The 10,334-nt window shown below is 34.7% G+C and overlaps 1 long non-coding RNA gene across 2 annotated transcripts in view; it reads right to left on the minus strand.

Annotated features, from left to right (window-relative positions):
- Nucleotides 1-6,680, minus strand: part of LOC121384447 — a 220,808-nt gene extending 214,128 nt beyond the window's left edge. For both annotated transcript variants that reach the window (XR_005959389.1, XR_005959388.1), the window contains exons 1-2: nt 6,565-6,680; nt 1,495-1,657 (exon numbers count right to left, since the gene is read on the minus strand). This is a non-coding gene — a long non-coding RNA (uncharacterized LOC121384447). The remainder of the gene's footprint in view (nt 1-1,494; nt 1,658-6,564) is intronic.
- Nucleotides 6,681-10,334: the final 3,654 nt, after the last annotated feature.

The raw sequence follows: 10,334 nt of genomic DNA on the forward strand, positions 1-10,334 counted from the left end.
ATTTTGTCTATATAAACTTTCAAAATGGTAAATATCAATTGGAAGGTACAGTATTACTAAAAATCACCAAGATATATATGCATATTTTGTCTGTACTTTCAAGACCTATGGAAAATATCGGAATTGGAATGTATACAGCATTAATTGAAGGAATGAATGTTTAACAAAAACACAGTACAAAAATACACAATGGCTAATGGTTGTCAAACAAAGGTAAGTATATGAATATTGTTATTTCCATTAAAAAAATAATATAATTATGTAAACATAGTGTAAAGAGCTGTGGGGAAAATATAATACAATATAAATATCAAGGTAAGTATATTTTTAAATGTTGTATAAAAATCAAAATGTTTAGAAACATTCAAATTAATTCTCGGTTGATTTAAAAAAATTCTACCACATTTCTGTTACCAAATATATCCTTTTCTCACCGGCTTCGGATGATTACACTCCACCAAAATGTGGCACACTGTCAGTGTACACTAGCAATGTTCACACTCAGGAGGATTGGAGATCTTTCTTTAAAACAAATTAATTTGTTAAATGTGTATGGCCAATGCAAGCATGACACAAAACCACCTCATCCTTTTTGTAAGAGGACTGCCACTCTCCCAGGACTGGCTTAACAGAATGAAGCTTGTTTGCAATCGCACTGTTCCAATCATCTTGCAAAGTCGAAAAAGATATAGGGCCAAATTTACAAAGCTTGCTTTTCTTAAACACAGGTGTTTAAGCATTAAAAATGTATGTAGTTACACATGAGTAAGACATAAAGACTTTGTAAATTCAGTCGATGTTGGTTGATATGCTTAACATCACTGTATAAAACACTAGCATTAGCATAGGACAAGGTGGAAAGAGAGAGAGAGAAAAAAAAGAGAAGAAACTGTAAGACAAAGACTTTGTAAATTAGGCCCATGTTGGTTAATATGTTTAAAATCACTGTATAGAACACTAACATTAGTGTGGGGCAAAGTGGAAAGAGAGAGAGAAAAAGAGAAGAAACTGTGAGACAAAGACTTTGTAAATTAGGCCCATGTTGGTTAATGTGTTTAAAATCACTGTATAGAACACTAACATTAGTGTGGGGCAAAGTGGAAAGAGAGAGAGAAAAAGAGAAGAAACTGTGAGACAAAGACTTTGTAAATTAGGCCCATGTTGGTTAATATGTTTAAAATCACTGTATAGAACACTAACATTAGTGTGGGGCAAAGTGGAAAGAGAGAGAGAAAAAGAGAAGAAACTGTGAGACAAAGACTTTGTAAATTAGGCCCATGTTGGTTAATGTGTTTAAAATCACTGTATAGAACACTAACATTAGTGTGGGGCAAAGTGGAAAGAGAGAGAGAAAAAGAGAAGAAACTGTGAGACAAAGACTTTGTAAATTAGGCACATGTTGGTTAATATGTTTAAAATCACTGTATAGAACACTAACATTAGCATGGGGCAAGGTGGAAAGAAAGAGACAAAAAAAAGAGAGAAGAAACTTACCAACAGCATGCCGGTAGCTGGCCAACGGTACAGGATGGTGTTGAAGACAAAAAATGTAGAAGTGAATTCCAAAGAAGTGAACCATCAGGAGATCAAGATGTATCAAGTGAATGCATGCGAGTTGATCTTTATTGCAGCAGACATTCGGGCTTGGCAATCCATTCTGCAATGGAAATTAGTCCATTATAAAGCAAGGCAACGACTTCCTTTCCCTTAATATTACTGAACAGTGTCCATTCGTGACAAACCAAATCAGAGTTGTCGATTCAAGTAGTAACTTTATTTGCATTAGCTTGCGGTTACAAGGCAGGGGTTTGTTAAGTGGCAACCGAACATTTGCATAGCATAGCAGATTTTGTTTGTCACTGTTGATATATTGGCCAGGGCTTGCGGTGATGCTAATTTAACCCATCAAAACAGAGGCAATTTTGGGTTTTTTTTATCAAAAACTGATAAAGAATGTTCAACCTTTTCAAATGATCTTTTTGAACAGCTGCCAAAGAAACACTAAGACAATACCAACCATTATTTATGAGAAAAGTTAGTAAAATAAAATATATTTGTTCTAGAGGTTTACAAGTGGGTGTATTTGAAAACAATAAAATTTGCTTGAGCAGGGATGGGGGTATGCCACCAAAACACCCCTGCACATAAAACACCCCCTTGTGTATACATGTAGGTTTGAAATTGTTTTTCTGGAAAAACAGAAGAGCAAAACATACTAATTACGTCTAGTGCCAATCCAATCTAGAAAATAGTTTTTATCCACAAACTTTTAATCTTAAATCAATTTATTGATGTACATAGAAATTGCAAAATTGATGCAAAGTGCACTTCAATCCATTTTCTTTTTAAAACAAGACAAATCAATTGAACTAAGAAGGAAGGAAATGTTTTATTTAACGATGCACTCAACACATTTTATTGACGGTTATATGGCGTCGGACATATGGTTAAGGACCACATAGATACTGAGAGAGAAAACCTGTTGTCGCCACTTCATGAGCCACTCTTTTCAATTAGCAGTAAGGGATCTTTTATATGCACCATTCCATAGACAGGATAGCACATACCATGGCCTTTGATGCACCAGTTGTGGTGCACTGGCTGGAGTGAGAAATAGACCAATAGGTCCACCAACGGGGATCGATCCCAGACCGTACGCGTATCAAGCGAACGACTTACCACTGGGCTACATCCCGCACCAAATTGAATTGAACTGAGAAACAATAATGATGTACACTTTTTCAGCAATTAACATAAATGGCGAGACATATAAGAGAGGTCTATTTTCCTCATATAACTGCCACTCCGATAACTGGGCAATTACATTTAGTCTACAAATATAAATTTAAGCTTTACGTGACATACTAAGTAAATCAATCGGATTTCCTGTGATCAGTGTCTGGTACACAACACTGACCATTATGAAATTTATTGTTGTGTCATTGCAGTAGTTTTCAGAAGCATCGAAAGAAAGTTTGTTTTGTTTAACGACACCCTAGAGCACATTAATCATCATCGGCTATTGGATGTCAAACATTTTGCAGTTTCGACCAAGTCTGAAAGAAAAACCACTATATTTTTCCATTAGTAGCAAGGACCTTATGCATCATCTCACAGACAGGACTGCACATACCACAGCCATTTATATACTAGTTGTGGTGCACTGGCTGGAATGAGAAATATCCCAAAGAACCTACAAACAGACCGACCATGCATCAGGTGTGCATTTTACCACTAGGCGACATTTCCCCACCCTCCACTATGCCTGCAATTGGGACGAGATTCAACAATTTATTAAAATACCTTAATTTCAATTGCTGGGATGCATATTGTTCAGATTTGGGGAAGGCAGTGGTCCATTGCTCCCACTTCCATCGCCTATGGAAGAGACTAGACACTACAAAACCCCCCAGACAGCACCCACTTTCAATAATGTTCCCATTAAATATGCAGATGCTGTGTATATTAGTGGTTACTATCAGTGGTAGAAATAAGCAGAATATTTCACTAGTCCACCAGATGTGTGTGTATTAGTGGTTACTATCAGTGGTAGAAATAAGCAGAATATTTCACTAGTCCATCAGATGTGTGTGTATTAATGGTCACTATCAGCGATAGAAATAAGCAGAATATTTCACTAGTCCACCAGATGTGTGTGTATTAATGGTCACTATCAGTGGTAGAAATAAGCAGAATATTTAACTAGTCCACCAGATGTGTGTGTATTAATGGTCACTATCAGCGATAGAAATAAGCAGAATATTTCACTAGTCCACCGGATGTGTGTGTATAAGTGGTTACTATCAGCGATAGAAATAAGCAGAATATTTCACTGTCTACCGGATGTGTGTGTGTATTACTTAATGGTTACTATCAGCGACAGAAATAAGCAGAATATTTCACTAGTTCACCAGATAAGTACATCTACAAATCTACTTATCCACCAATATTTTTAGTGGTCCAAATAAGTTAGATTTATTTAAGTGCAAGAATAATGTCTTCGACTGCTCAAAATTAAACAGCAAATACATATTTTACTTATCTACTTTACAACTACATGTATTGAGGTAGCATTTGCTTGTCCAAGCAGATTTTCATTTGTTAGGACAAATGGACCAGTGCTTATTTTGAACACCGACTATGTCACATTGTGAAACATTTGTTATCGGCGAACACAAAAATTATCACTGTAAAGGTATTTAGCATCAAACATAGGATTATTGTTTTAGTATAGCAGGAATCTTAGCCTATTGTCTGGCAGGGCCTCAACTTAATGACAGCACCAACAGCAATTGCCGTCGTTGAGATATAAATTGCCATAGGTCGGAAGCATCACAGACGGTACTTTTGTGCCACTGGATAAAAATTACTGCCATCCTCAATGACAGCAAAACGAACTCATCTGGTGCACATTATCTGCCAATATTTAACATTTGCTGCTCATCAAAAAGTCTGTATGGTCCTTAACCATGTCTGATGCCATATAACTGACAATAAAATGTGTTGAGTGCATCATTAAATAAAACATTTCCTTCTTCTTTTTCGATGACCAAATGGTAGCCAGCTACTACGTCTAAAAAAAAATTAAATCCTAAATCTGATGCCACAGAGCTTTAGTTTGATTATTCTCGAATCCAGTCATGACAGTAAACTTGAATGTTGTTAACCTGTAACACACTTTGCCCTGCATCACCACAAGAAAGTACAGCACTTGTTCATTTCGCATAGAGGGGCCAGGTTTCCTCATGTAGTGTTGGTACTGGTTAACAACATTCAAGTTTAATGTCATGACTGGACTCAACAATAATCAAAACTAAACCTCTGTAGCATATTTAGGAACAAAAAATGTATTTTAAAAACAGTAGCTGGCTACCATTTGATCCTCAATGATTACCTAAGTATTATACAATCCCCTCTAAATACGATAAAGTAGCGCTGACATAATACCTCGATATACTACTATGGTACTCCATAACTAAACTAAACTATTATACTAACTACTTAAGTAAACATGGTGTGTGGTGGGTGGGTGGGTATAAAAATTTCTCAGCAGAGAGATACGTTTAACAGTGAGCTAGCCAATTCAAAAAGTGATTGGAATTGCGCGCAACTAGGACGTGTGTGCACCACACTGCAACATGGTTGGTGCGTTAAAAAAAACGAGTGAGAAATTGACCAATGGCGAAAGAGGGTGCCAAACAAGGACTGTGGAAAATTTTGCACATTGTGCGATTGGTTAGTTTCGAAAGGTTCTTCGGAGACTGCCCCAATCAGCAGTGGGTATCATCCAGAAATGTTTCCCCAGATTGGAATGGTTAGCACAAACTAGACGAAAATAGGAATATATCGTATGCAGTCGTGCAGGACCAACTAAGCGATAACCAATTTATATTTTTTCCCCATGCGTAAGCTACTTCACCCACCACACATTAATAACATATTAACACATTAATAATAACGTTAAATATAATATTTCCTTTTTTAAATTTTTTATTATGTAATTATGTACCAGTCATGGTGCACTGGCTGGAGACTAGCTAGAGTACTCTAACTGTGAGAGAGCTAGACGGACATTTGGATATAAATATGCTCTCATTACAGTCAGAGACCAAGCTATGTAATTTTTTGGCCAAAAAGTAGTCAAAGATTCCCGCTCTAATACCACAACAATCCTATGTTTGACGTCAAATACATTTACATCAACCATTTTCGAGCTCCTTGATTAAAAAAAATTCAGATATTAATCACAAATACACACACTACAGAAAGAAATCCGACAGCACCCACAATCAGCTCAGCTTCGGCAAACTCCGGACAGCAGAATTCTAAGTTCGCCGACCTATATCATGATGTTGCCTCACATGATCGCCCACTCAGCCATTCCGTCTTCCAGGGGCCATCTCATACAATAATACGACAAGTGCCCGACAATCACCAAAAAAAAAGATGTTTGTTTTGTGTAATGACACCACTAGAGCACATTGATTCATTAATCATTGGCTATTGGATGTCAAATATTTGGTAATTTTATCAGTGTTTGAGACGAAAGCCACTACATTTTATCATTAGTAGCAAGTGATCTTTTATAGGCCTATGCACCATCCCAGTCAGGATAGCACATACCACGGCCTTTGATACACATGCCAAGCAGGCATACGACTCGTAGTAGATAAAATACTTTTTTAACCATGAGAAAACGTGAATGTAATATTGTTTCTCTGTGTGTGTGTGTGTGTGTGGCTTTGGTGATTGTCCACAGCCCAGTGGTAAAGAGCTCACTTGATGGGGATCGAACGCTTTACCACTGGGCTACGTCCCGCCCCATTTTAAAAAAAAAGGACTATTTTTTGTGTGCATTTGTGAAAACAATCAGCTCAGAAATAAATAACTTTGGTAAACGCCATAGTATTAAAAAAAAAGGCGTCCCCGTGGGACTGACTAAGCTCTCGAACGGCAGAGTACACGGGCTAGGGGTTTATCTTGGCCTGCATTTTGATGTTCATATAAAATTAACTACGTTTTTAACGGATAACTATTATGAAAATAATGTCAACAAATGTTAACCTAATCAATACAAACGTCTCGTTATTTATGTCGAACATGCACGTGCAAATGTACTTCTGCTTCGACGAATAAAATGGTTGATGCACGTGCAATACATTAACGTGCAATACATTAACGTGCCTCACAACACTGACGCATATGTCTTCATGCGCTTCAAAACATAGGCCAACTGTTTGAATGTTTCACCTATTTTCTAGTGGTCATTGACGAGGTCACTATGCATCAATGCAACGAAATCTAAAATAACAGTAGCTAGTTCTTGTTTCTTCCAAATAAACAGACCCGTAGGAACGGGGTGGTATGGGGAGACGGCAGAAAGAAAATGTACGTAGTTCTTTTTGTCCTACTCAATATGAACGAATTAATTAATGAATGTTCAACGACACCCCAGCACAAAATACCTTCTATATGAATAAAAATAGAAATCTCTGCGCATCTTTATTTCATAATATTTTTTTTTATGTCTTGCTTATTTGCCTTCGACATAACCCAATGGTAAAGCGCTCGCTTGATGCAGTGTCGGATCTAGGATCGATCCCCGTCGGTGGGCCCATTAGGCTATTTCTCGATCAAGCCAGTGTACCATGACAGGTATATCAAAGAACATGGTATGTGCTGTCTTGTCATATATATATATATATATATATATATATATATATATATATATATATATATATATATATATATATAGATATATATATATATATATATATATATATATATGTATATGTATATGTATATGTATATGTATATGTATATGTATATGTATATTTATATTTATATGTAGTGGTTAAGTCATTGGCAGGGAACATTTTGTTCAGTAATGTGTTACGATTTGCTATGAAAGTTTCGGAAATTGGAAATTGTTACACAATAATTTTAGAACATTAAACAATAGTTGCTAATCAGTTTTCAATCGACTAGAAATATCACTAATCAATATTTTGAAAACAAAATGTTCCCTGATTGGTAGATACAGGGCTTGCATCCTGAAACGTGCTTGCAAACCCAAAATATTCCCTTGAATAAATTAATTTAACATGACAGAAAGGTTTTAATCATTGTTTTGTTGTATTTTTTTGTTACAGAAAATATTAAATGCACAGTTTTAAAACTGTAGAAAACAACAGTTACTGTATTATTTTTTTCTTGAATACTTAACCTGACCTATATCTGTTTGCATTAAATACCTCTATGTATAAATTTGACACTGACTAACCATAAAACTATGTAACCATAATCAGTGGTGTTTTAATATTAATTATAATTAAAAATTAATAAGATGGGCTTTACCATTGTGATGACTAATATATAAAAACCCACAATCCATTGTAGTGTACAATGTTACTGGATAACACTTAATTGTTCCAACAGTTAAGACGATGAAATTGATGTAAATGTGTTCTTGGGTTTAGGTTTGTTTTCATGTGAAGAAAATCATAGGCATATGGGCTCCCATTTTTTAACGGAGGCAGACTGATTTTTGCCCAAATTAAACAGACATGCCCGAATCTGGATAATGACATTTATTCATATTATATTAACATCACTGCCAAACAGCTAAATAGGGTTGCAAATGAATCACTAACATGGATTAAATCTAATATTATGAGTAGAATGGTGGAAATACCTGATAAAAAGTTTCAGCCCAGCTCATTTTGCATATCTCTATTGTTTTTGTCTGAATTTGAGGCTTTGTTCCAGTACTGGGGGAGGGGGGCAGTTGCCTCCCCCGTCTCTTCCAGGGTAAAATGAACACTTTGTATGATGTAACCTGGTGTGTACGACTAACAGTGCAGTCCTAATAACTAAAATCTTCTTCAAGTTCATATAACTTTAACCAATTGTATAATCAAAAGTTGATTGGTTAATGCAAACCGAATATATATATACCAGTGTGGAAATTCCAACCAATCCCCAACACAACCCATAATATATTTACAACAAACAATATTGTTAATTTATCAGAATTTATTGTACCATATAAAAGTATAACAGTTTTATGTTGTACATATGTTTATACAAGTACAGTAATGTCGGTCTTAAATTAAACATATTACAGACTATACACACATTTAGAAACGATATCACCCAGACAGCTAGTAGATAAATAAATATGCAATCAAATCACAGACTGGGCTTAATTTCACTATCTGAATCCAGCCAAACAATAAAATTTGACTGTAATGCCTTCCTATGTAGCAATATCAGTTAGTTTTAAGATTAACTTTATAATAAAATTATTAACTATGAGCCATACGGTTTATATCTATTTTATTCTATACTTTGTATCACCAATAACAAATAAAAATACTTATTTCTACTTTTGTTTTCAGGCAAGGGCTGCAAAGCATTTTATAAAGTACCGTCACCAAATATTCCAAACTTTATTTTTTTAAAAAGGATGACATCGTCATTCATATGTGATATAATTTTTTTTTTTAAACTGAGTATATCACTTCACATTTGCAGTCAGAGTAAATTGCACGTAATACATCACTACTTCATATTCCTTTTTCCTTTTAGCCAAAACAAATATTAATGCAGGATTTTCAATAATTTTTATAAAACTGAAATAGTGTTTATTGAAAATTAAAATATATGTAAAGTCATCTCCTGATATTTGATTACAATTTTGCAAAAACAAATTTGGTCTGGTATTAAAGTTATTATTAAGTTAACCTTTAATAACACATGAACATATTGACGTGTGTCATAAAAGTTAACATGAAAACAATTACAATTCATGTTGTTCAGTGAATTATGGTTATATATATAAGGTTTAATATTTAAATATTAAACCAATTTATTTTAGTATTTTGTAACTGAGGTGAGATGAGCACATTCTCTCGGAGTTAACAAAATCTTAATATTCATAAGAATTATTTTAAAACTGGCGTGAGACGAGCACATGCGTTTGGGGGTTAAGAATCAGAGTTATCCTTCTTGAATTAATACACGTGAAACATAAGAAACTAATTTCTCTCCCACCCAGTTCTCCCCCTTTTTGTACACTTAACATTAAAACTTGTGTGCACATTTATAATATATGTATATACAATAACAATAAACAGTAAAGACTATATCACAGACCGTTCAGTAAAATATCCAAATTATGCTAGGCTTAAGGTTTCAATATGGCATCATTTCATTATGGCTTGCTATAAAATATCATTCATATCACACATATCTTTGAACAATAAAACACACACACACATACATGCATACACACACTGTCTTTAGTATTTCTGTTTACCGGTACAATAATATTCTAGTAACAAATGAATACAGTATATGTATTTAGTCATCTTATTTTTATGATAATTTAACAAATAATTGACAAATAACACATCGATAAATAATTGACAAACACACATGTTACTGAATTGACAAAAAGGCAAAATGGTATTGAAAATACATGTGCATTAAAAAATGTAAATGTTATATGAAAATAATTCGAGGTTTTCTGAGTATTAAACGGTTTGTCGACAATTTTTAGTTCCTCTGTTGGAGACATTTTCAGGTCAGTAAAATTAAAAATTTTGCCAAAACCATTTATGTTGAAAACATTTCAGATCAGCCTCAGAAGCATAGTGGCTGGCAGATACCGGGTTCACACCCCAGTATCGTATCCTAGTTAAAGCAAGGTTTAATGTCTCACTGGGAAAGTGTAAAGCCACTAGTCACTTTTCACTTCATTCATTCAACTTATTTTTGTGCTCATATCCAATTAAGTTTCAAACACGCTGTCCTGGGCACACACCTAAGCT

The sequence above is a fragment of the Gigantopelta aegis genome, chromosome 10 (genome assembly GCF_016097555.1).
Source record: "Gigantopelta aegis isolate Gae_Host chromosome 10, Gae_host_genome, whole genome shotgun sequence".
NCBI lineage: Eukaryota > Metazoa > Mollusca > Gastropoda > Neomphalida > Peltospiridae > Gigantopelta > Gigantopelta aegis.